Source organism: Gymnoscopelus braueri (genome assembly GCF_963280865.1).
Source record: "Gymnoscopelus braueri genome assembly, chromosome: 24".
Taxonomy (NCBI): domain Eukaryota; kingdom Metazoa; phylum Chordata; class Actinopteri; order Myctophiformes; family Myctophidae; genus Gymnoscopelus; species Gymnoscopelus braueri.
The window spans coordinates 3,244,852-3,270,128 of NC_137626.1; the positions used below are offsets into that span (position 1 = coordinate 3,244,852).

The 25,277-nt window shown below is 37.8% G+C and overlaps 1 long non-coding RNA gene across 2 annotated transcripts; it reads left to right on the plus strand.

Moving 5' to 3' along the window:
* The first annotated feature begins 239 nt into the window (after window positions 1-239).
* Window positions 240-22,870, plus strand: LOC308080331. Of its 2 annotated transcripts, none has more exons than XR_013932694.1 (8): window positions 240-335; window positions 7,835-7,935; window positions 8,245-8,286; window positions 8,447-8,469; window positions 16,037-16,070; window positions 17,177-17,280; window positions 18,803-18,856; window positions 22,743-22,870. It is a non-coding gene; the product is annotated as an uncharacterized lncRNA (long non-coding RNA). The 2 variants fall into 2 exon arrangements; XR_013932695.1 differs by having other exon boundaries at window positions 17,177-17,272.
* Window positions 22,871-25,277: the final 2,407 nt, after the last annotated feature.

Here is a 25,277-nt window from a genome sequence, read left to right on the forward strand (position 1 = left end):
CCTAATTCTCAAGAATGGGTGATATACATGTGGAACATCCATTACTATTGCTGTTTGTATATGCATGTTGAGATGTTGTGTTTTTGGCAACAACACAGAGCCATGTATAAAGATGAATGTCTCAACAACCAAATGTATGCAACATCTAAATAAAAGTGTGTTTTTTATATTTCTTCCTGACACATAGTTTCCTGTTCAAACTCATTGACGTCACAGATGTTGTTCTTAGTTGAGTTTGAGGAAGAGACAACTCCCTCAGATGAACTCAGACACTCGACATCGATGGATGTGAAGAAGCAGCGTCTTTTCTCTCAACGTCTCCTCTTCTGATGAAGGTAAAACGTCTCTTTGAATGAAGGCTCTGGTGAATGTGTGAATTCACCATCCTATAGCAGGACAACATGTTTGAGTATTATGTGGTATTGCATTGCACTATATGAATGTGGAAAAAATGCTCATAAGAAGTAATATTATATTTATATTGTAATACTTACAGACCAGATTAGTTAAATCATACATGGGCAACTGGCGGCCCGGGGGCAACACATAGCCCCCACCTTCACTTAATGCGGCCCGCAGGTTAATATCAGAATACTGATATATTATTGATTTCAGCTGTTACAATTCCAAACATGCAAACATGACCCGCTTTAATTATTTCAGTCTATATTAGTAGCTTAATGACTAGTACTAAAATTCTATTGTCTTTTTTATGTCCAATGTAGTTGTATTTAAGTTCATAAAGTTGTGTCCCTCTGGAGTGAGTGTGGAAATATAGTGGCCCTCTGCATCATCAAAGTTGCATCACCCCTGGGTTAAATGAAAGTCTGATATTCAAGGTGAAAACAAGGCTCCAGTCTGGCATGGTGTTTAACATGAACATAAGCTGTGTTGTGTTAGCTGTGTGTCTCATGGTGTTTAACATGAACATAGGCTGTGTTGTGTTGCTGTGTGTCTCATGGTGTTTAACATGAACATAAGCTGTGTTGTGTAGCTGTGTGTCTCATGGTGGTGTTTAACATGAACATAAGCTGTGTTGTGTAGCTGTGTGTCTCATGGTGTTTAACATGAACATAAGCTGTGTTGTGTTGCTGTGTGTCTCATGGTGTTTAACATGAACATAAGCTGTGTTGTGTTGCTGTGTGTCTCATGGTGTTTAACATGAACATAAGCTGTGTTGTGTAGCTGTGTGTCTCATGGTGTTTAACATGAACATAAGCTGTGTTGTGTTGCTGTGTGTCTCATGGTGTTTAACATGAACATAGGCTGTGTTGTGTTGCTGTGTGTCTCATGGTGTTTAACATGAACATAAGCTTTGTTGTGTAGCTGTGTGTCTCATGGTGTTTAACATGAACATAAGCTGTGTTGTGTAGCTGTGTGTCTCAGCACTGAGAGTCCTGTAGTTTATTGTCTGCAGGTGTCTTGTTATCAGTGGTGTAAAGTAACTAAATACATTTACTCAAGTACTGTACTTGTGTACAGTTTCAGGGCACGGCCCCAACCAACTTTTATTTTACCTCTGGGGCGGAATCTGCCAATGCTTTGTCAATGCAAATGCGTGGATTCATGGGGATTTTTTCCAAGAATCCACGATTTGCATTGACAAAGCATTGGCAGATTCCGCCCCATAGGTAAAATAAAAGTGCGGTGGGGTCGTGCCCTTAAGGTATCTTTTACTTTACTTGAGTATTTCAAATGTTCAGTACTTTTACTTCTAGAGTGCCGCGCTATGAGCTTGTAGATCTGTATTTTTTAAATCGTGAAAATGTGTGAAAATCTTTGAATATCTTTTTTTCTGTAGCGCACATTTTTTACTCTGTTACAACTTCTGGGGGGTCCCTGGAACAACATATTTTGAGATGGGGGTCTGCGGCCAAAATTCATATAATTTAAGATTTGCTCAAATGTTCACGATTAAAAAAAAATAGCAGATCTACAAGCTCATAGCGCGGCACCAGTGCCGCGCTATGAGCTTGTAGATCTGCTATTTTTTAATAGCCAAAGAAATCTAAAAAAGACAGATTATTTCCCGTCTTAATGGGTTAAAGACCTAATGAAATGACAAATACACATTTAGAGCATACCCACGGTCATAATGAGGACATATCTATCATTATATGCCATATAAATGATAGAATATATATGTATATATATATATATATATATATATATATATATATATATATATATATATATATATATATATATATATATATATATATATCTGCCACTACTATGCCCTATATAGGCGTATTGGGGTTGTTTATGTCTGAGTCAGAGTGATGTGGCCGTGGTCCTGCTTATATATGGGTGTACGAGGTTTGTTTATGGTTATGTCTGAGTCTGAGTGACGTGGCCGTGGTCCTGCTTATATATGGGCGTATGAGGTTTGTTTATGGTTATGTCTGAGTCAGATTGACGTGGCCGTGGTCCTGCTTATATATGGGCATATGAGGTTTGTTTATGGTTATGTCTGAGTCAGAGTGACGTGGCCGTGGTCCTGCTTATATATGGGCGTATGAGGTTTGTTTATGGTTATGTCTGAGTCTGAGTGACGTGGCCGTGGTCCTGCTTATATATTATGGTTATGTCTGAGTCAGAGTGACGTGGCCGTGGTCCTGCTTATATATGGGCGTATGAGGTTTGTTTATGGTTATGTCTGAGTCAGATTGACGTGGCCGTGGTCCTGCTTATATATGGGCGTATGAGGTTTGTTTATGGTTATGTCTGAGTCAGAGTGACGTGGCCGTGGTCCTGCTTATATATGGGCGTATGAGGTTTGTTTATGGTTATGTCTGAGTCAGAGTGACGTGGCCGTGGTCCTGCTTATATATGGGCGTATGAGGTTTGTTTATGGTTATGTCTGAGTCTGAGTGACGTGGCCGTGGTCCTGCTTATATATGGGCGTATGAGGTTTGTTTATGGTTATGTCTGAGTCAGAGTGATGTGGCCGTGGTCCTGCTTATATATGGGCATATGAGGTTTGTTTATGGTTATGTCTGAGTCAGAGTGATGTGGCCGTGGTCCTGCTTATATATGGGCGTATGAGGTTTGTTTATGGTTATGTCTGAGTCTGAGTGACGTGGCCGTGGTCCTGCTTATATATGGGCGTATGAGGTTTGTTTATGGTTATGTCTGAGTCAGAGTGACGTGGCCATGGTCCTGCTTATATATGGGCGTATGAGGTTTGTTTATGGTTATGTCTGAGTCAGAGTGACGTGGCCGTGGTCCTGCTTATATATGGGCGTATAAGGTTTGTTTATGGTTATGTCTGAGTCAGAGTGATGTGGCCATGGTCCGCCCGCCGGCCGGCCGGTCCTCTCATTAGTCGGATAATGTAGGATATATTATAATATGTATGAGTGGGTGAACTTCATATCATTACTGTATAGCAGTGGTTCTCAACCTTTTCAGGCCGCGACCTCCCAAAATAATCATATTTGAACTGGGGACCCCCAAGGTAATCATATTTGAACTGGGGACCCCCAAAATAATCATATTTGAACTGAGGTCCCCCAAAAATAATCAGATTTGAACTGGGGACCCCCTAATATAATCCTATTTGAACTAGGAACCCCCAAAATAATCATATTTGAATTGGGGACCCCCCACCCTGATAAGCACTTGGAATTGTAGGAGTTGAGGCATTCAATTTTCGGTATAGATAAATATTGCTCACAAGCTCACATTTGCAAGGCGTTGTGAGCTTGTAGATCTTGTAGATAAGAAAAAAAGCCTCTTTCTTATATTATTTGACAATTTGGCCGATTGACCAGTTTTTATAGTATAATTTAATTTGTTGATTACTTTTGATGCAGTAATGGTATTTTTCTTTTCTTTCTTTTTGAGGTACTAAAAAGGTGTTTAGTCCTTAAATTGTCACTTGTGATCTGGGGACCCCCCCCCAAAATAAATCAACCTGTGGGTTCTCAACCCACAGGTTGAGAACCACTGTTGTATAGTACCTACACATGACCGCCATCTTGTTTTGACAGGGTGAAGTTTGCCGCTGTGCATGTCGGCGCCATCTTGTTTTGACAAGGTGAAGTTAACGGTTGTGCGTGTGGGTGCATATGAAAATGCACCCACAAAGTGAATTGCTGTAATTTTTATGTCAAATTAGTGCAGCATTGGTTCAAAACGAGTAAACTAAATTAATATCTTTATAGCCTAGTGGTGCAGCACAAAATAACCAAATAACCACACAATATTACATTTAAATATACTGTCTTGAACAAACTAAAATATGTCTAAAACCTCAGCAATTCCAATGCAACAAAATAACTCCTCATCTAAGCCAGTGGTTCTCAACCTTTTCAGGCCGTGACCCCCCAAAATAATCATATTTGAACTGGGGACCCCTCACCCTGACAAGCACTTGGAATGCAGGAGTTGAGGCATAGCCGATCTACAAGCTCACAATGCCTCGCAAGGCACAGGCGTTGTGAGCTTGTAGATCAGCTATTTTCTAAATGTTTGCCTCTGTCTTATATTATTTCTTATGTCTGAGTCAGAGTGACGTGGCCGTGGTCCTGCCTATATACAGTATGGGCGTATGAGGTTTGTTTATGGTTATATCTGAGTCAGAGTGACATGGCCTCCGGCTGGCCGGCCCTCTCGTAAGTTAATTTTAATGCAGGATATTATATGAATATGAAGAATATGTATGAGTGGGTGAACTTCTTATCATTGCTGTATAGCAGTGATTCTCAACTTTTTCAGGCAGCGGCCTCCCAAAGTAATCATATTTGTACTGGGGACCCCCCAAAATAATCATATTTGAACTGGGGACCCCCCAAAATGATCATATTTGAACTGGGGACCCCCCAAAATAATCATTTGAATTGGGGACCTCCCACCCTGATAAGCATTTGGAATTGTAGGAGATGAGGCATTCAATTTTCGGTTCCACAGATAAATATTGTGAAAGTAGCAGATGTACAAGCTCGCATTTGCAAGGCGTTGTGAGCTTCTAGATCTGCTTCAAAAGAAAATGCATCTTTCTTACACTGTTTGACAATTTGGTTGATTGACCAGTTTTTATAGTATAGTTTGTTGATTACTTTTGATGCAGTAATGCTCTTTTTCTTTTCTTTCTTTTTGAGCTACTAAAAAGGTATTAAAAGTCCTTAGATTGTCACTTCACTGTCATCTGGGGACCCCCCCAAAAAAAAATCATGTGGGGACCCCCTGGGCCACAGGTTGAGAACCACTGTTGTATAGTAGACATGACAGTAATTATTAAGTGTTGAACATGTAGATCTGTAGACATATGCTCTGTAGACAGCTTAAATATTGTGAACATAATGAACACAGTCTATGGAACAGAAACAATCAGTGTTTTAATGTCTCTTCACACACATTCAATCAAAGTTTCAGCAACACGTCATTAGGCGAAAACAGCTGATCTACACATTCACAATGTCTTGTGCATACGATGCGTTGTGAGCTTGTAGATCAGCTATTTTCCATGCATTGCGACACTCATGATGACGATTGACAAAGTATAAATCAGGCTTAAAGGAGAAGTTCACTCAAAAAAGGACTTATTTTCTATCAATTGCACACCCCATGAAGCCTTGAATCCATGGATTTATTTTTGTTTTTGTGGCATTCCTAAGCCAATAATTTGATGACCGGGTGTGTATCCGGTAGGAGACACAAATGATCTACTTTGTGTCTCCTACCGGATACATTAGCCGGTAGGAGACGGGAATCAAATTATTAGCTTAGGAATGCCACAAAAACAAAAATAAATCCATGGATTCAAGGCTTCATGGGGTGTGCAATTGATAGAAAATAAGTAATTTTTTGGGTGAACTCCTCCTTTAAGACACACTAACATCCACTTAGATCAAGGGTTCCCAAACTGTTCAGGCATTCCACATTTTGGTGGCATAGCAGTAAAACAAAGTTAACCCCTTGTTTGAGCCAAATCTGGGTTGAACGTGATTTGTGGAGCTCCCTCTGGTGTTGTGATTGTGGACGTGTTTGAGGTGCATAGTCTAAGTGACATTAGATGAGTGCTCCTGTTAGAGTCCTCAATGTATTCCTACTGACCAGTGAGGAGATCCTGTAAAAGCTCTTGTGAGCTTGTAGATCAGCTATTTGCCCTTTTCTTTTGGCAATATTTGACAATTTGGCCAATTTGGTATTAAAAAGGACTTAAAGTCATTAAATTGTCACTTTATAAATGTGCAGATACCCTGTATGTCTACGCTTATAGTCTATGTTGGTTTGTTTACTGATGAGTGATTTGGGAACCACTGACTTAGATGGTGCGGGTGTGCGTGTGTGCGCGTGTGTGCGTGCGTGCGTGTGTGCGCGTGTGTGTGCGCGTGTGTGTGTGTGCGCGCGTCCTTTGTCAGTTAATCGGTTCAGGAATATAAAAGACATATTACAGGTTGTTTTCCAATCAATAGTTGTTTGATGTGCACACTGTATAATGTTATTGAGGCATCTAAACACACTGTATAATGTTATTGAGGCATCTAAACACACTGTATAATGTTATTGAGGCATCTAAACACACTGTATAATGTTATTGAGGCATCTAAACACACTGTAAAATGTTATTGATGCATCTAAACACACTGTATAATGTTATTGAGGCATCTAAACACACTGTAAAATGTTATTGAGGCATCTAAACACACTGTAAAATGTTATTGAGGCATCTAAACACACATAATGTTATTGAGGCATCTAAACACACTGTAAAATGTTATTGAGGCATCTAAACACACATAATGTTATTGAGGCATCTAAACACACTGTATAATGTTATTGAGGCATCTAAACACACTGTAAAATGTTATTGAGGCATCTAAACACACTGTATAATGTTATTGAGGCATCTAAACACACTGTAAAATGTTATTGAGGCATCTAAACACACATAATGTTATTGAGGCATCTAAACACACTGTATAATGTTATTGAGGCATCTAAACACACTGTATAATGTTATTGAGGCATCTAAACACACTGTATAATGTTATTGAGGCATCTAAACAGCGACATGTGTAGTTTCTGGCAGTGTTGCCAGATTTTGTGAGAGATAAGCAACAAGATCTAGGAAAACAAACCCAAAAGAAGCAACTAGGGCACTAGGCCATTATGAGCACTTTAAACCTATATACTTTATACAGTACATTGGAAATAGCCGATCTACAAGCTCACAACGCATCGCAATGTGACGCCTTGTGAGCATGTAGATCTGCTATTTTCAAAAAATCTTGAAATAAAATGTGTAATATTTGGAATATTTTAGAAACATTCTAACAACACAAATCTAGTACGGGGCTCCCTGGCACAAAACATTTTCAGATGGGGGTTAGGGGACAAATACATATTCATTTGGGGGTCCATGACATGAAAATATTTAAGAACCACAGGTTAAAATAATTTAAATTCAAAATTGTGAAGCAAGCCCAAATAAGCAACTAAGCTAAACAAAATGCAACCGACAACTACCAATATTTATAAGCAACTTCACAAAATTAAGCCCAAAGTCGCTTATAATAAGCAAACGTGGCAACTGGTTTCTGTCTCTTTAGATAGCTCAATAAACTTGTACAGTGTACACATCAAAAAGCAACACAGCAGAAAACAATGTGTGATACAGTATGTCTTCTTTTATTTTCCTGGGCCGAGTATTTCACAAAGGTCACAGTTGTTCAGAAATAGTGTTTGTTCTAAGCTGGTCCACCTGGCTCTCATTGACTCCAATGTATTCCACGGCCAAACTGCAGAACTGCAAAATGACATAGATGTCCGTACCTTCTTTTTATATACCTTGCCAAACACCAACTAATACAGAGGTTGTTAACAGGTCCTGATGTCCTGATTGGCTGGATGTTTCGCCTAGTCACCTCCAGACCCGCTCACAGTACTGTTTCCACATGTGCTTTGTGCTCATGAATATGTAAGCAGGTATGTGATGTCTCACACCTACACTATGTTAATGTCACACTGGCTTAAAGTAGGTACTGTCATAAAACATAAACCAGTCATATAAAACATTATATTTAACATCATACACTATAACAATCACATTCACAAATCATTGTATTATACTCAGTCAGGACTGACTGATTCTGACATCATAGACAAAATAAATTAAAGAACATGATACATATATTAATAAATCTATGCACAGCCTCACCAGGTGTCATCATATTGTTGTACAATACTGATTAATGTGAAGACACATTGTCTTCTTTTTCAATGTCTCCTCTGCAGATGAAGATCAACTTTGACTTGATCTGGATGTAAATTCACCAGGTAAGAATCCTATATGGGAATATTAGAAATGTTTGATGATTGCATTATGTGGTATTACATTGTATTATGACTGTAGGAAATAATTGTATAAGATAATTATTTTTGAAAAAATCTGTATATACATTCAGTGATATAGATTTTTATATTTTTTTATTTTCAGTGCTGGCAAGATAGCAACAGCAGGTAACAATATAATACTAAACCTCATATACATTGGTGAGTCATGAGTCATGTATGAATTGTCCCATTCTGGTGAATGAAGTCATGTGGTTGTTTTACCGACACAGACATGATACCATGTGATTAAGATAGATTTATTGTAGCCATATCTGGATTATGAGACGATGGGCCCCTGGCCACAGGCTTTCAAAGTGAATGTTTAGGCTAATCCTATAGGTTGCAGTAGGACTTTTGTGTCTGTGTCATTGACTAATCCCTTTGACAAGAAATATAAATGTAATAACCATGACAATTCATGCAAAGGCTTTTCTTGGGCCTCTTGGGCCCCTGGGCCGAGGCCCAGTAGGCCCATTCAGAAACCCACCCCAGAATGGAGCAAATGGAGAGGAAGAGACTCAATCTGTATACCCTATGACATCACTTCATTGTGTTCATGAATACATGGATTCCTGATGGCTTTGAACTCATCAACATTCACACCTTTGTATTTGTCTGAAGCAGACAGGGGTCATCAATGTGTCCGTGGCAAGACTTATCCATGTCTTTTTTTAAACGTAAAAATAATAATAAATACATTATGAAACATTTACTTTTGTTTCTTCTTATTGTGTTCAGGTAATGTGTGATGAAAGCACTGACTGTACTGATAAGAGCCAATTAGTCTCATGTTTTCTTCAGAATAGAGAGGCCACAGATTTAATTAATGCAGAAATATTGCAAAACAAAAATGTTCCATCACAAACCGGCATGGTGATGACCCCTGAAGAGGTGTTTCATATCTCTTTTTATTCTAATGCTTCTTATTCTATTGCTTTTAACTGTGTTATGGAAATTACAGAGTTAAAAAACAGAAAAAATGGTTTAGTCTCAGGGATACAACTCAGACATATTTCTTGCAGTTAGCAGCTTCCCTACATACAGTGAACAACAGAATCATGCAAAACAAGTCATCCTTTGCCTGTTATATCAACTTCCAAAAGGCTTTTGACTTTGTCAACCGAGATCGACTAGCTTATCGTCTTCTGGAAGAGGGTATACACGGAAAGTTTTACTGGGCCATACAATCTTTGTATAAAGCCCCCCAGGCATGTGTTAGACTCTGTTAGAGTAAATGATTACTGTTCAGGGTGGTTCCCAACGCCATCTGGTGTCAAGCAAGGGGATTGTCTCTCCCCTACACTTTTTGCTATATTCATCAACAATCTGGCCAAGGAAATCAAACAACTAGGATTGGGTTTACACTATGATGGCAGTACCAAACTAGACATTTTGATGTATGCAGATGACATAATTGTGGTAGCAGAAAATGAAAATGATTTACAGAAAATGTTGATGTGTACAGATATTGGTGTAAAAAGTGGAAACTGACAGTTAATCATAGTAAGACTCAGATCATGCATTTTAGACAAGCTAGAGTAAAGAGGAGTGATTTCCAGTTTTATTTAGGGGAACAAAAACTACAGTATGTTGAGAATTACAAATACTTAGGTCTTAACTTGGATGAACATTTACATTTTGATTATGGTAGCCTACATCAGTCTTGGCCGGATCTGCAAGCAGAGCTTTGGGTGGTATTATAGCAAAAGCTAAACAGCTGGGTGATCTGGGATATGCTGCCTACTCCAAATTATTTCACACTTGTGTCTGCCCTGTCATGGACTATATGGCTGGGATATGGGGGTTAAACACAAATATGAAAGGACAAATGGTCCAGAATAGGGCTATACGGTATTTCCTTGGAGTACATACATTTGCACCTGTATTGCCAATAACAGGAGACATGGGATGGGAGGCATGTGAAATCAGATGGAAAGGCAGCATGGTAGCTTTATGGAATAGACTAATCAAAATGCCAGAGAATAGAGTTGCCAAGAAAATCTTTAATTGGGATGTCTCGATAAAAGGTGCATGGGCAAGTACAGTAGAGGATATACTTCTGAGGGCTGGGTTGCTTAACAGTTTTCAAAATAACAGCATTGCAAACATCTCTGTGGTGAAGAAGACACTTTATGGTTTGTATCAGAGCAAATGGTCACAGGATATATTGTATAAACCAAAACTTAGAACATTTGTTATGTTAAAAAGCTGTTATGCTAAAGAAAAATATGTTAGTGCTCCATTGTCCAAAAGACAAAGATCTCTATGTGCCCAACTCCGTTCTGGGATCTTGCCCCTGCACCTTGAGACTGGTAGGTAGTGGAAGAGGAGAGGGTTTGTATTTATTGTGACATTGCGGATATTGAGAGTGAGTTCCATTTTGTTTTTTATTGCCCTTTGTATCATGACCTGCGTCAAAAAATATTTAAGAGGTGTAGAAACCCGGATTTGATTTGGTTGGATGACGCACAGAGACTTACATGGATTTTTGAGCACAGGATATTTGCACTTGCAGAGTATTTGGAAGGGGCCTGGGACAGACGGGCAAAAAGAACATACATGTGAAGTGTAATTTATTTTATTTATTTTTGTTTTGTTTTGGGTGTTTGCCAAACGTTTTCCTTTGTGCAGTCTTCTATGAAGAGAATTTGATATTGTTTATTTATGTTTTGGTGTCTAATAATCCCGTAAGGGATGGGTCTTTTTTGACAAGACACGGAAAAAAAAATGCATTCATTCATTCATTCATTCATTCATTCATTCATTCATTCATTCATTCATTCATTCATACAGTAATAATATGGAGGTGGTGTTGCCATGTGGCCCAGTGGCCAATAAGGCGTTTATTTACTTATGTCTATGGTGCATTCCCACATAAAAAGGTAGATGCCACGTGGGATTCTGGGGCTGTATGTCCCCACGGGTACCATATTCTCATAAGAGGCAGATAAGCAGCAGCTTGGAACTCGGCAGAACTCCACTGCAAGAAGAGACATGGTTAGTCAGCTTCAGATGAAGTGTTTGTGTTATTGTCTTTAGTTGTGTCTCAATTTTACAAATTGAGGCTCGCTTCACCACATCGCCAAACTACACTAAAATTATAGAGTGGCAACACAGCAAAAGTTGTGCAAAAAAATCTTCCAGGGATTTTAGTTATTTTTACTTTATGTATTTATTTATTTTATGTATAAACCATTATGTTATAGGCTACTGCTCTGCGACTTTGATGTTATTTATTTTAACTGTCTTGGAGTGTTATGTGTTATGTACATTATGCTTTCAGTGCCATTAGAATATGGAACAGAGTCTGTCAATGATGGTAAATTACTGTCTTTCAAATGTGATGGATATGGACGTTTTTTTGGTCAAAATGTTTTACTATAATTACCACAATGAAATAAATAACATTGATTGATATATTGATATATAAACAAAAATACATAATTTCATTATGGTATTTATTATAACATTTGTGGTCCAAACAAACTCCATAGATGGCTGTGTTCTGACCTGAATAGAATAACATTATGAGGGTGTTGGATTTAAACAGAAAATGTTATTTCTGTGATGTGGCATATGTGCATTATGTCATGTATATTGTCTATTTCAGTGACTAGAGACAGAAAGGTTTTGTGGCCTACTGTTACCTGATCAGATCAAGTATTTTGGTATAAAAATATGCATTTTAAATGTAACCAAAATGATGGATCCAAAACTCCATGTCTTGCATTTGTTACAAACTTAACCGCTTGATCATTTGAAAATTCAGTGAGTTATGATTTTAATAATAGAGACGGCCTGCTTCAATAGAGACACAGAGGGACTACAACATTTTCGCCCACAATTGAGACAGTGCACTACTGAGGCTGTAGCGAATTTTTTTTGTTCTAATAAAGTGTCCCATTTGTTTGATTTGTCCTTTTTAATGTGAAATACCTGCCATCTCAATATACAACCCCCAATATACTATAATATACTCCATCAGTGTGTCAAAAGCTCTAGCATCTGAAATCTAAAGTTCAAGTGGTCGCATGGTATATACGTCACAGACGCATCCCTTGAGGTTTTCAATACCCAGATGGCCAGATCTCATGTATCATTTTTATAGGCTATTTATTTTGGACAATTATCCAAACAGCTTCTTGCAAGACTTATGTTTATTAATACTAACATGGAGAATTCAGGTTTCAACTACTTGACATTTTCAAATACTTGAAAATGTCAGGATATGTCACTCCTCCATTTAGTTGGGTTATTTCCCCAATTTACATATTTTAATTTTTCCATGTACCGTCGGAGCTCCGTGGTAGGTAGAAAATTAATATAAGCCTATGAGATGTTCAAAATATAGACATGAACAAAGACAGTTGGGGTCTCTTAAAGACAGGGATGTCACTGAAATGCGACAACATGTCTGTCTGCCGTCTCGCCTCTGCTGTGTTAACATTATGGGTAACCCATTCAAGTGACAACTTAAATGTGAAACACATCAACTATTAAGAAAACAAGAAGATAAGTTGACAAAGACACTCCATACATTTGGAAATATATTTTTATTTAAATCAATATCGTCTCCAGTTAATGTAGGATAATTTTAAAAGTAGGCTAACTCTCATATCCTCTCATAGGCAGCTGCAGTTCATCGTTCTAACGGACCTCGAGTAGCGGCGCTGTTTCAAAAGTTGGTGTGAAATTTGTTGTTCCCGTGTGTCTCTATACCGGATCAGCTTCACATCACAACATGGCCGCCATTGCACACACTACATCTCCCAAACATTACGTTCAGGAAAGAACATTGAAGAACAAGAACAGTAGTCCATGAGCCAGACAAGATTTCATTATCGAAAGAGTGGGCAAAACCATACCTATATTAAATTGTTCATAGGGTCAATACGAGTAAATAAATATATGATAACCTTTCCACAGGAGTAGCTTTTTCATGGTTATCACACATTTTGTTATTTTCCCCATACGTACATGACAGGTGAAAAAATGACAAAATTTAAAAAAGAGTTATCATAATGAAACTTCCTGAGTTGATTACTTACATGAAGACAATGATTTATCGTATTACAAGTTTTCTGAAATTGTATATTTAAAGGTAGGGTAAGTGATTTGTGTTGGTTAAAATAATTGTTAAATAGCTCTATATTCTGATAGTACTCATTGCTATAGAGTGTTTGTTCAGTATCAGGAGTCTCCTTGTCTCTCCACCTCTTTATTAAACAGAAAATGCATTTTCGTTTCAGTTTCAGTTTCATTTCCAATTTTATCCAACCAGGACAGAGAACTCAATCAGGATACAGATTAAACAAGTGAAATTGGAAGTGATGACACTAAGAAATTAGCAGACACAATTGGAACTGGATCACTATACAAATTAAGCTTAAAAATGGGTACTTTCTCCTGATTGGCTGAGATTTTGACACCTACCGAAAAATTAGACATCTGTTACTGAAAAAACACTCTATAGCAATGATTACTATCAGAATATAGTATTTTAACCTTTTAACAAAATACTTTTTGTTTTAACCAAAAAATATCACTTACCCTACCTTTAAATATGCAAATTAGGCATTTAGTCCATGAGCCAGAGCCCCAAAATTGAGCCAGATATTGAATATTCCCTCGTTAAAAACCTTTGACTCCAACATCTTAACAAAATGAAATAAGTATGTTGACTCTGGCTTTGTCCAATGTTCGAATGTTGATTCTGGAAACGTATGCAAATGTTGGCATATTTTCCTAATGCCTAATTTGCATATTTAAATATACAATTTCAGAAAAATTGTAATACGATAAATCATTGTCATGTAAGTGATCAACTCCGGAAGTTTCATTATGATAACTATTTTTTTAATTTTGTCATTTTTTCACCTGTCATGTACGTATGGGGAAAATAACAAAATGTGTGATAACCATGAAAAAGCTACTCCTGTGGAAAGGTTATCATATATTTATTTACTCGTATTGACCCTATGAACAATTTAATATAGGTTTGGTTTTGCCCACTCTTTCGATAATCATTGCTCAATTTTGGGGCTCTGGCTCATGGACTACAGCTCATATGTATGTAGAACACACTCCTTTAACCACTTAAACCCTATACTTAGTTGACTGCAGTCCCCCAGGGGTCTATACTACTACCAAATCTCTCTGCTGAAAATAGCTGATCTACAAGCTCATAACCCATTCCAAAGTGACTCGTTGTGGGATTGTAGATTGTGCTTTTTGCATAATGTTGGCCTATTATATCATGACCAGAATAGGGAGGCTGGGGTTCAAGTGGTTAAAATGGTTAAACTGTCTTTATGTGTTGAACACCAGTTGCTCCATGTGGGTTTGGGAGTCAGACTCATTAGTGTGAAGTCCTGAAAAAAGTTCAGTCAAATCTAATTAATCTAATCATCTTTTAATCATCCACACTTACATTAAGCTGATCTGCTATGGGAATGTAGCACCTGTCTACCACACACAGACAGACAGACAGACAGACAGACAGACAGACGCACAGACAGATAGACAGATTGTGTGTGGCTCAAAACTCCTGTTTGTGGACATTGTTGGACAAAATGTGTGAGAATTTCAGGATTCAGTTTCAGCACTAGAGATTATTTTCTTCATTTATCCAAAGCATAAATTACACCATTGCTGATGGTCAGTCCTTCCCACACAACAGTTCAAATGCAACATTTAAGCTACCAGAAAGCCTATCTTGGGTGAGCGTCACAAAACCTAACATCCGGATTTGATTGGCCAACAAATGTCACATAAAAATGACACAGCTTGACATCTGGGTTTGATTGGCCAAGCTTTGTGTGACATAGTGCTATGATGGGCGCTACTCGATTTTGGACTGGGGAGGTTATTGAAATGATTGTATATACAGTATGGAGCTGGTTTAGTAGCATTATGGAGGTTATTGAAATAATTGTATATAGGGCTGGTTTAGTAGCATTATGGATGTTATTTAAACTATTCTATATAGGGCTGGTTTAGTAGCATTATGGAGGTTATTTAAACCATTGTATATACAGTAGGTCTGGTTTAGTAGCATTATGCTGGGGTGGTTATTTTATCGATTGTATATAGGGCTGGTTTAGTAGCATTATGGAGGTTATTTAAACTATTGAATATACAGCAGGTCTGGTTTAGTAGCATTATGCTGGGGTGGTTATTTTATCGATTGTATATAGGGCTGGTTTAGTAGCATTATGGAGGTTATTTAAACCATTGAATATACAGTAGGTCTGGTTTAGTAGCATTATGCTGGGGTGGTTATTTTATCGATTCTATATAGGGCTGGTTTAGTAGCATTATGGAGGTTATTTAAACTATTCTATATAGGGCTGGTTTAGTAGCATTATGGAGGTTATTTAAACTATTCTATATAGGGCTGGTTTAGTAGCATTATGGAGGTTATTTAAACCGTTGTATATAGGGCTGGTTTAGTAGCATTATGCTTGTCATTCACCCTGGGGCGTACACTGTTTGGCCAAGCTGTCTCCACTTGTCACATGTGCTTTGTGCTTTAAAGCAGGTATGTGATGTCTCACACCTTTTATGACTGACAAACCAGTCATAAAACATTATATTGAGCATCCTACATGATATATGAACATGTGACATGTTCACACTCGGCACTGATGAAGGTGAATAAACTTTGTCTTCTTTTTCAATGTCTCCTCTGCAGATGAAGGTTGATCATCTGGATGTGAATTCATCAGGTAAGGGAAATTTATGTCTGATTAGTACATTATGTGGTATTATGAGTCTATGAAAGTATGAAATAATTGTATAAGTCAATGGTGAACGATTTGTAAAAATCGACAGACAGATCAATGTTTGAACAGTATTGTTTTGCATATATAAATACAACCATGAAAGATGATGGTGATGAAGTATTTTATAATGTATATTTCAAACATCACATGGATGCACCTGGGACATATCATCAGTGTTGTAGCCTGGGGTCATCGGGTGTTTCGGGTCTCGCAACAACATACACCCTCGCCTAGGTGACCCAGCCAGGGTTGATCAAGCCCTGACTTACGTCCCAGTAGCTAACCACGGTCAGTCCTTTTAGGGAAAGACAGGGCCACTCTCCGGAACTACTCTGCCGGGACTGGGGGAGGCTCTGGCACGTGGAGGGACTAGGCTCTGTGGGTGGCTCCTCCTTCGTCTCACCAGGTCCAGGACCTGAGCGCTGCACCAGACTCCCCCCGATCCAAAAATGTCCTATCTGTACTGTATATTCATAATGTTTCAGGAGTAGGTGAACATATCATTGAATTTATGATATTGTTTTAATATATGAATGTATGAAAGTATACAAATATGAACAAGTCATTTAACCTGTAACTGCTCCCTGGGCACTCTTAAAAACTTAAGGGGAACTTCCTGACATCCTGATTGGTTGTTTTTTTCATCCTGTCCTGTTAGTGCTGTGTCTACTTAAACTCTCCTGTGTAATTAGTTCCATGTCTGCCTGCTCGTCCTGCACTTGGGTCCTACTTCACACTCATATCCTGGCAGTGTTGTGAGCTTGTAGATCAGCAATTTTCCATGCATTGTGTTATCGTCATAATATGACGATTGTCAAAGTATAAATCAGGCTTAAGACACATTAAACAGCCACTTATTGTGTGTGTGTGTGTGTGTGTGTGTGTGTGTGTGTGTGTGTGTGTGTGTGTGTGTGTGTGTGTGTGTGTGTGTGTGTGTGTGTGTGTGTGTGTGTGTGTGTGTGTGTGTGTGTGTGTGTGTGTGTGTGTGTGTGTGTGTGTGTGCGTGTGTGCGTGCGTGTGCTCTTCCTCCCAAACACCAACTAATACAGAGGTTGTCCTGACATCCTGATTGGCTGTTTATTCATCTATTCACCTCCAGACCCGCCACAGTACTGTCCCCTCCTGTGTTTTGTGCTCATGAATATGTAAGCAGGTATGTGATGTCTCTTACCTTTGCTATGTTACTGTCACACTGGCTTAAAGAGCAGGGGTCATCACTATGTCCTTTATATTCAATAAATAATAATGCAGTGTATCTGAAACGATGTTTTTTTCATTATAATGTTCTCATTGTGTTCATGTAATGTGCGCTGAAAGCACTGACGGTACTGATAAGACCCAATTATTGAACTCCCAAACATGGTATAGTCTTGAACCATGCTGCATTGATACCTGTATAACACCAGGTTTATAGGATACTTTAATTAATGCAGAAATAGTATCATTTTAAAACCTGTATCACATTGGCACAGACACTATGGCACATCAGGAGTCCACTGATATACATTTAGTCTAGGTCTGTGTATCTGGTTATTGACCGCTCATTATTATTGTCTGTGGCAAATAGAACATCTGACAAAAATGTCCATCACAAGCCGGCATGGTGATGAACCCAGTAGTGTGTGTTACAGTATGTTCTGTAATAAATCATAAACCACTCAGTCATGTAAAACAATACAATAGCAACAACAGAATCACACTATGACACACTATGGATGTAGAACATCCATGACTATGCAACGCACTGATCGTCTGGAGCAGGGGTGATGCAACTGTGATGATGGAGAGAGCCACTATATTTCACACTCACTCCAGAGGGACACATTGCATATACTGTACTGTCAGGCAGACACCTCTTATCTCTGTATTTTTACTTTTTTCGTAATTAATGCCCTACTTCGTCATTCTATGTCACACAAAATTAGCAAAAATATCAGATCTACAAGCTCAAAACATGTCGCAGTGCGATGCGTTTTGAGCTTGTAGATCTGCTATTTTTGCAATTTTTTTTTATTGGATTCCTGAAAAGTGTTTTTAAAAAGATGTTTTTATTTAATTTAAAATGCATTTAGTTATACTTATGTGAAATTTATGAACAAATACATTGGACATAAAAAAGACAATACAAATGTAATACTAGTCGTTAAGCTATTTTTTATAATTAGCTACTTTTTATAATTAAAGCAGGTCATGTTTGCATGTTTGGAATTGTAACAGCTGAAATCAATAATATATCAGTATTCCGATATTAACCTGCAGGCTGCATTAAGAGAAGGTGGGGGCCGCATGTGGCCCCCACCTTCTCTGTATGAGCTGTCAATACTATTACCAGATACACAGACCTAGGGCTACCAGTGGACTCCTAATGTGCCATAGTGTCTGTGCCTATTTGATAGACATTTTAAATGATAGTATTGCTACATTAATTAAATCAGTGTCCTACATATTGTGAAGAAAACCTGGCTGTATACAGGCATCAATGCAGCATGGTTTGGTCTGGAGTCACCTACTCTTATACTTGGACTGTGTAATTGTCATTATATAATAATGACAGTGATTCAGGGAATGAAATAGATTGGATATGTGCACACTCATCACTAGATCACTTCTAACAACTGTGTCTGCACTTATGGGTGAAAATATATATAATAGTGATTTATTTTCTTTGTTTTCAGTGATGGACAGATAGAAACACCAGGTAACAGATGTTACTGAAGGTCATTCCATTGGTGAGTCATGCATGACGTCTCAGAGCTGTTTGACAGATACACATTTACTTCATTAAGTGAACAAAACGACCTTCTTTATATTAACAACAATCCATGTGTCTAACTGTACCTATAAAGCAATGTCCAACATCTTTTTCTGATTGAGTCTTTGTTAGTTGATGTGGTTAATGTGCACCATCTAGTGGACTCATTGTACAACTACACCACCTGATGTGTGATTTCTCTGCTGTAGTTTTAAACTGATTCATCATCTCAGAAGTGGACTGACCACTAGGTGAAGAACATGTTAATACAGACTGGATGTAGTAAATAAAGCACTTATTCCCAGTAGGATATAGAGTTTAAATTATTCTAAGTTGTTAAGGTTCTTTGTTAAATTGTTAAACCGTTCTGTCCTTCATGACAGCAGTGGATATAATAACTTCAATCAAACAAGATCATCTGCATTCACCTACAGTCACTGTATATGTGTAATAGTGTTTTATTATAGTTCATTCACCTACAGTCACTGTATATGTGTAATAGTGTTTTATTATAGTCCATTCACCTACAGTCACTGTATATGTGTAATAGTGTTTTTATTATAGTTCATTCACCTACAGTCACTGTATATGTGTAATAGTGTTTTATTATAGTTCATTCACCTACAGTCACTGTATATGTGTAATAGTGTTTTATTATAGTCCATTCACCTACAGTCACTGTATATGTGTAATAGTGTTTTATTATAGTTCATTCACCTACAGTCACTGTATTTCAGTCAGACAACTCTTAGATTGGATTAGAATATATATTTATTAGCAAGCTATATAAGCTATAACCACCCGATCAGGAGGAAAAGTGCATGTGACTTAGTCACCTGATCGGTTGCCCCAATCCCTTGAGTTGCCTGGCCTGAACTAGCTCCATAAACTGCGCCTCATATGTGTAATAGTGTTTTATTATAGTTGTATTAAATGCAGTTCTAAAGTTTAGCTTTAGAACTGCCTTATGTGCCACTTGTGATAATACAGTATGTGACCTGTAGAGAAGATTATGACACATTATCCAGATATGTATCCATTTCCTTTACATGTCTTCATATTGCTGTGGCAAATATAATAACAAAGACTGGATGGAGTCAGCTGGAGGAAGTGATTCTTACAGGTCTTTGATGGAGATGTATTGATGTACACTCTATTATTGTAAATAATTACTATAATACAGTGCAGAGAGAACCATATATGGCCACAAAGAGATAACAGGGGCCTGTTTCACGAAACCTAGATAGCAGATTAACCCGGGATTTATCAACTATCCTGCATGGATTAATTTATCTTGGTTTAGCTATGAATTGTTTTCATAAAAGCCGAGTTATCTAACCGGATTAATTTAGACAGTTATCCTGGATATGTTTATCCATGACTCGGTTTCATGAAAGCAATGCTACATTAGTTACCATGGAGATTTAGCTGGTCCAGAGCAGGCTAACAGCCAGGTTTAACTAATCCTATTGACTTTACTGTTTATTAAGCAGTTAATCTGATCACAAATCAATGGGTTTTTCCACACTTATTCAATTCTTATGTGTTTATGTTGCTTGCGTAGTTTATGACTACTTAAGCCCTATATACTTCATTATACATCTAATAACAAATATATAGGCTGCACAACCTCATCATGACAGCTTGTGAGCTTGTAGATCGGCTATTTTCACTATAAAAAAAAACATTTTGAAGAATAAAAAAATGCTATTAAACATTGTGGCATTATAATACTAATTATTTGTGAAGTCGGACTATGATAGACCATAGTTTATGGGTGATCTATTTTGCTAGGCCTATATGTGGAATATATAACTGCACGCACAGGAATATGAATATCTATCAATGAGTCCATTGATACCAGTGAGATTTGTTTTTCCGCTGCCGAGTTGTAGATTAGCTCGAGTAGATTATTTTCTGGACTGGATTCTTTATTGATCTATCCTGACGAGTTATTAGATTACTTTTTACAGTAAGTACAATATCGTAGAGCATCACAGAGATTCACTTGAATTACATTTTGTAGGCTACTGTGCATGTCGGAGTGATCTATTCAAATAGATTTATACAAAACTAGGCTGATCTTCAGAGCTTGATCATTTGTCCTTTTATTTTTCAAGTCATGCAATTCAATATAATATAGGAAACATAATAGTTTAATCTGAACCACTTAAACCCTCAATAAGTCAAACACACCACTGTACTACGTTCTTTTTTCACTTTTAGGCCTACACCTACAGCCAATCTAGTCGATCTACAAGCTTGCGTCGCAACGCGACACATGTAGGCTTGTAGATCGGCTAATTTTGGTGGATGTTCCCCCAGAATAGGTTTGCTAGGCCTACATGTTTATTTTTTATTTGTTGTAAAAATGAATACTTTACTAAATGTTACTGTTACTGGTTGTTATATAACATATTAATATTATTATGCTTACAGTATTGAGAATTATTTTATATTATATTTATTATTTATTTTATTATGAAGTTTAAGTGGAGAGCAGTGGTTACATGTTAGCCTGGGATCCAGCCTGCTTCACTACGTTTGGCAGATTATTTTTTTCTCACTTCGCTTCTCAGTCTGGAAAGCCTCCTATCTCCAAGGGAGGCTGGACTGGATTTGTCTCACACCCAGGATGATTTAATTCTGCTTTCATGAAACGGGCCACAGGTCAACAATGAACCTAACATCTGTCTAAATAACATACTATCCTAATCACATTCTGTACATTTGTGGTACAAAAAATAATAATCTAAAAAAAACTATAGAACAAGTGACCAAGATATGTCTGCAAAGTAACCTTGGTCAATCACTAGCATCCATCGAAAGAAAAGGTGTCAAGAAGGAGTATAGGGAGAGTGAACTGCAACGGGAGCAAGGATGGAGAGGTTCTGCCCCATGGCCTCCATGCCTTCGGCCTCGCAGAGCCAAAAATAGCCGGTTTATTGTGTAAAAAAATAAATAAATCCAATTACCCGAATTATCCCCAGTATCGCTATAACGATAGAAAGCTATAAATGAAAAAAGAAATAACACTCATCTTTTAATTATTATCATTATAAAAAACAAAGTTGTCCTTTAAGCTGATCTACCACACAAGCGGACTTGAGTCCAAATTGACCCTTTTTCCTGTGATTTCATTGGCCACTGTCTCCCCTTGGGGACTCCACACACTCTAACACCTTCTCCCCCGCGCAGCGGGATACCATTTTCTTTTAGATATCAATTAGCACTTCAATCCCACTCAGACCTCACAGTTAGGCTATGCTTCATTTAGCTTAGGCCTACAGGCAGAACAATGTAATCTAATATAGGCATTCCATGAACTTCCGGTTGAGGGATTTGTCACTATTCGCCAATGTATGTGTATGTAGAAGACCTGGCCCGAAGAAGTGAACGGAGTTGGCGTAACTCTCTAATAGATGGCACTGCCGGTGTTGTCTCATCCCACTGATTATTGGTTCTTGTTCACCTGTGTTCTGTTAGTCTCGTCCAATCCTGTGTTGATTGTACTTTGAGTTCACCTGTGTTAGTGCTGCGTCTACTTTATAAACTCCCCTGTGTAATTAGTTCCATGTCTGCCTGCTCGTCCTGCACTTGGGTTCTACTTCACACTCATATCCTGGCAGTGTTGTGCATACGATGCGTTGTGAGCTTGTAGATCAGCTATTTTCCATGCATTGTGACATCGTCATAATATGACGATTCACAAAGTATAAATCAGGCTTAAGACACATTAAACAGCCTGTGTGTGTGTGTGTGTGTGTGTGTGTGTGTGTGTGTGTGTGTGTGTGTGTGTGTGTGTGTGTGTGTGTGTGTGTGTGTGTGTGTGTGTGTGTGTGTGTGTGCTTCCTCCCAAACAGAGGTTGTCAACAGGTCCTGACCTCCTGATTGGCTGGATGTTTCGTCAATAGTCACTTCCAGACCTGCCCACAGTACTGTCTCCACATATCACATGTGTCATGTGCTTTGTGCTCATGAATATGTAAGCAGGTATGTCTCACACCCACACTGTGTTAATGTCACACTGGCTTAAAGAGTGTTCTAAGAGTGTTTTAATGTAGGCTACATTAAATCATACACTTATTTATACATCATACAATCATACGTTAGCTCCATTATGGAGCCAATGGAGAGGGCGAGAATCTCCTTGTATGACATCACTTCATTGTGTTCATGAATACATTGATTCCTGATGGCTTTGAACTTATCAACATTCACACCTTTGTATTTGTCTGAAGCAGACAGGGGTCATCAGTCCATGTCTTTTTTTAAACATAAAAATAATGAAACATTTACTTTTATTCATTATAATGTTTTTATTGTGTTCAGATAATGTGTGATGAAAGCACTGACTGTACTGATAAGAGCCAATTAGTGTCATGTTTTCTTCTGAATAGAGAGAGCCCACAGATTTAATTAATGCAGACATATTATTTCAAAAAAAAATTGCATCACAAACCGGCATGGTGATGACCCCTGAAGAGGTGTTTAGTCTCTCTTCTTATTCTATTGGTTTTTATTCTACTTTAACAGTTTATTTTGGGAGTTCTAGTAAAGTATTAAATGAAATAAACGTATATAGATATTTTTTTTCGCGATACTGTATCGATACTCCAGGCCGTCATATCGAGAAAAAAAAGAAAAAAAGGATATAGATACAGGCTTTATGAAAAAACATTCAAAGAACCTATCACTGATCTACAGCTACTCAATATGTAGTGTATATATATACAATATGTAGTGTATATATATACAATATGTAGTTGTGATATATATATATCGCAATATATTGCAATATGTATCGTATCGCAATATATCTTGATATCACAATATATCGCAATATATTGCAATAATATCGTAATATATGGCAATATGTATCGTATCGTAATATATCGTGATATAATCGTATCTTGACCCAAGTATCGTGATACGTATCGTATCGTGAGATTCTTGCCAATACCCATCCCTACTCTGCTGTGTTAACATTATGGATAACCCATTCAAGTGACAAATTAAATGTGAAACACAAACTATTGAGAAAACAAGAAGATATGCTGATAAAGACACTCTATACATTTGGAAACAATTTTATTCAACTCTATATCGTCTCCAGTTCATGTAGGATCATTTTAAAAGTAGGCTAACTCTCATATTAATCTCATAGAGAATGCATTGACAGCTGCAGTACATTGTTCTAACGGACCTTGCGTGGGTGCACTGTCTCAATTGTGGGCGTGATATTTGTAGTTCCTGTGTGTCTCTATACCTCATTGGCCTCTCAGGGTCATCACAGCCGCCATATTTTGTGGGGAAAGCCGCGCCTCCTAATGATGTATGTCTATTAAAGCAGGAGGTCTCTCCAGTATTAAAATCATCGTAACTTGCAGAATTCGCAACCAATTTTCACGTGGTTTGATTTGTTATAAATGTCAGACATGTAGTACAGTATGATACAGGATAAGTGGTTAGATACAAAATGTGGGTTTTCATACCAGAACAATCTTACAAAGTAACAGTAATGGTTATAAAACAGAAGAAATTAGTTTAGTCACTGGGACTTATATTCTATACAACTCAGATATTCTATATAACCTGCAGTTATAGCAGACCTTACATACTGTAATATGGAGGTGGTGTTGACGTGTGGCCCAGTGGCCAATAAGGCGTTTACTTATGTCTATGGTGCATTCCCACATAGACATAAAAAGGTAGACGCCACATTGGATTCTGGGCCTGTATGTCCCCGCGGGCGCCATATTGTGGAGGGGAGCTCATAAGAGGCAGATAAGCAGCAGCTTGGAACTTGGCAGAACTCCACTGAGAGAAGAGACATGGTTAGTCTGTGTGCAGCTTGGGATGAGATTGGTTCAGAACAAAGTGTTTGTGTTATTGTCTTTAGTTGTGTCTCAATTTTACTAATTGTGCTTGCTTCACCACATCGCCACACAACACACAAATTACAGAGTGGCAACACGGCAAAAGTTGTGCAAAAACATTATCTTCCAGGGATTTTATTTTATTTATTTATTTGATGTATTAACCATTATGTTATAGGCTACTACTCTGCGAGACTGCGACTTTGATGTTATAATTGCTTTCAATTGTCTTGGAGTGTTATTTGTTAACTGTACTGTATGCTTTCAGTGCCATTAGAATATGGAACAGAGACTGTCAATGATGGTAAATTACTGTGTTTCAAATGTGATGGATATGGACGTTTTTTGGTCCAAAAATGTTACGATAATTACCACAATTAAATAAACGAAATTGACAATGATATAAACAAAAATACATAATATAATTCTGGTATTTATTATTACATTTGTGGTCCAAAAAAACCTCCATAGATGGCGGTGTTCTGACCTGAATAGAATAACATTATGAGGGTGTTGGAT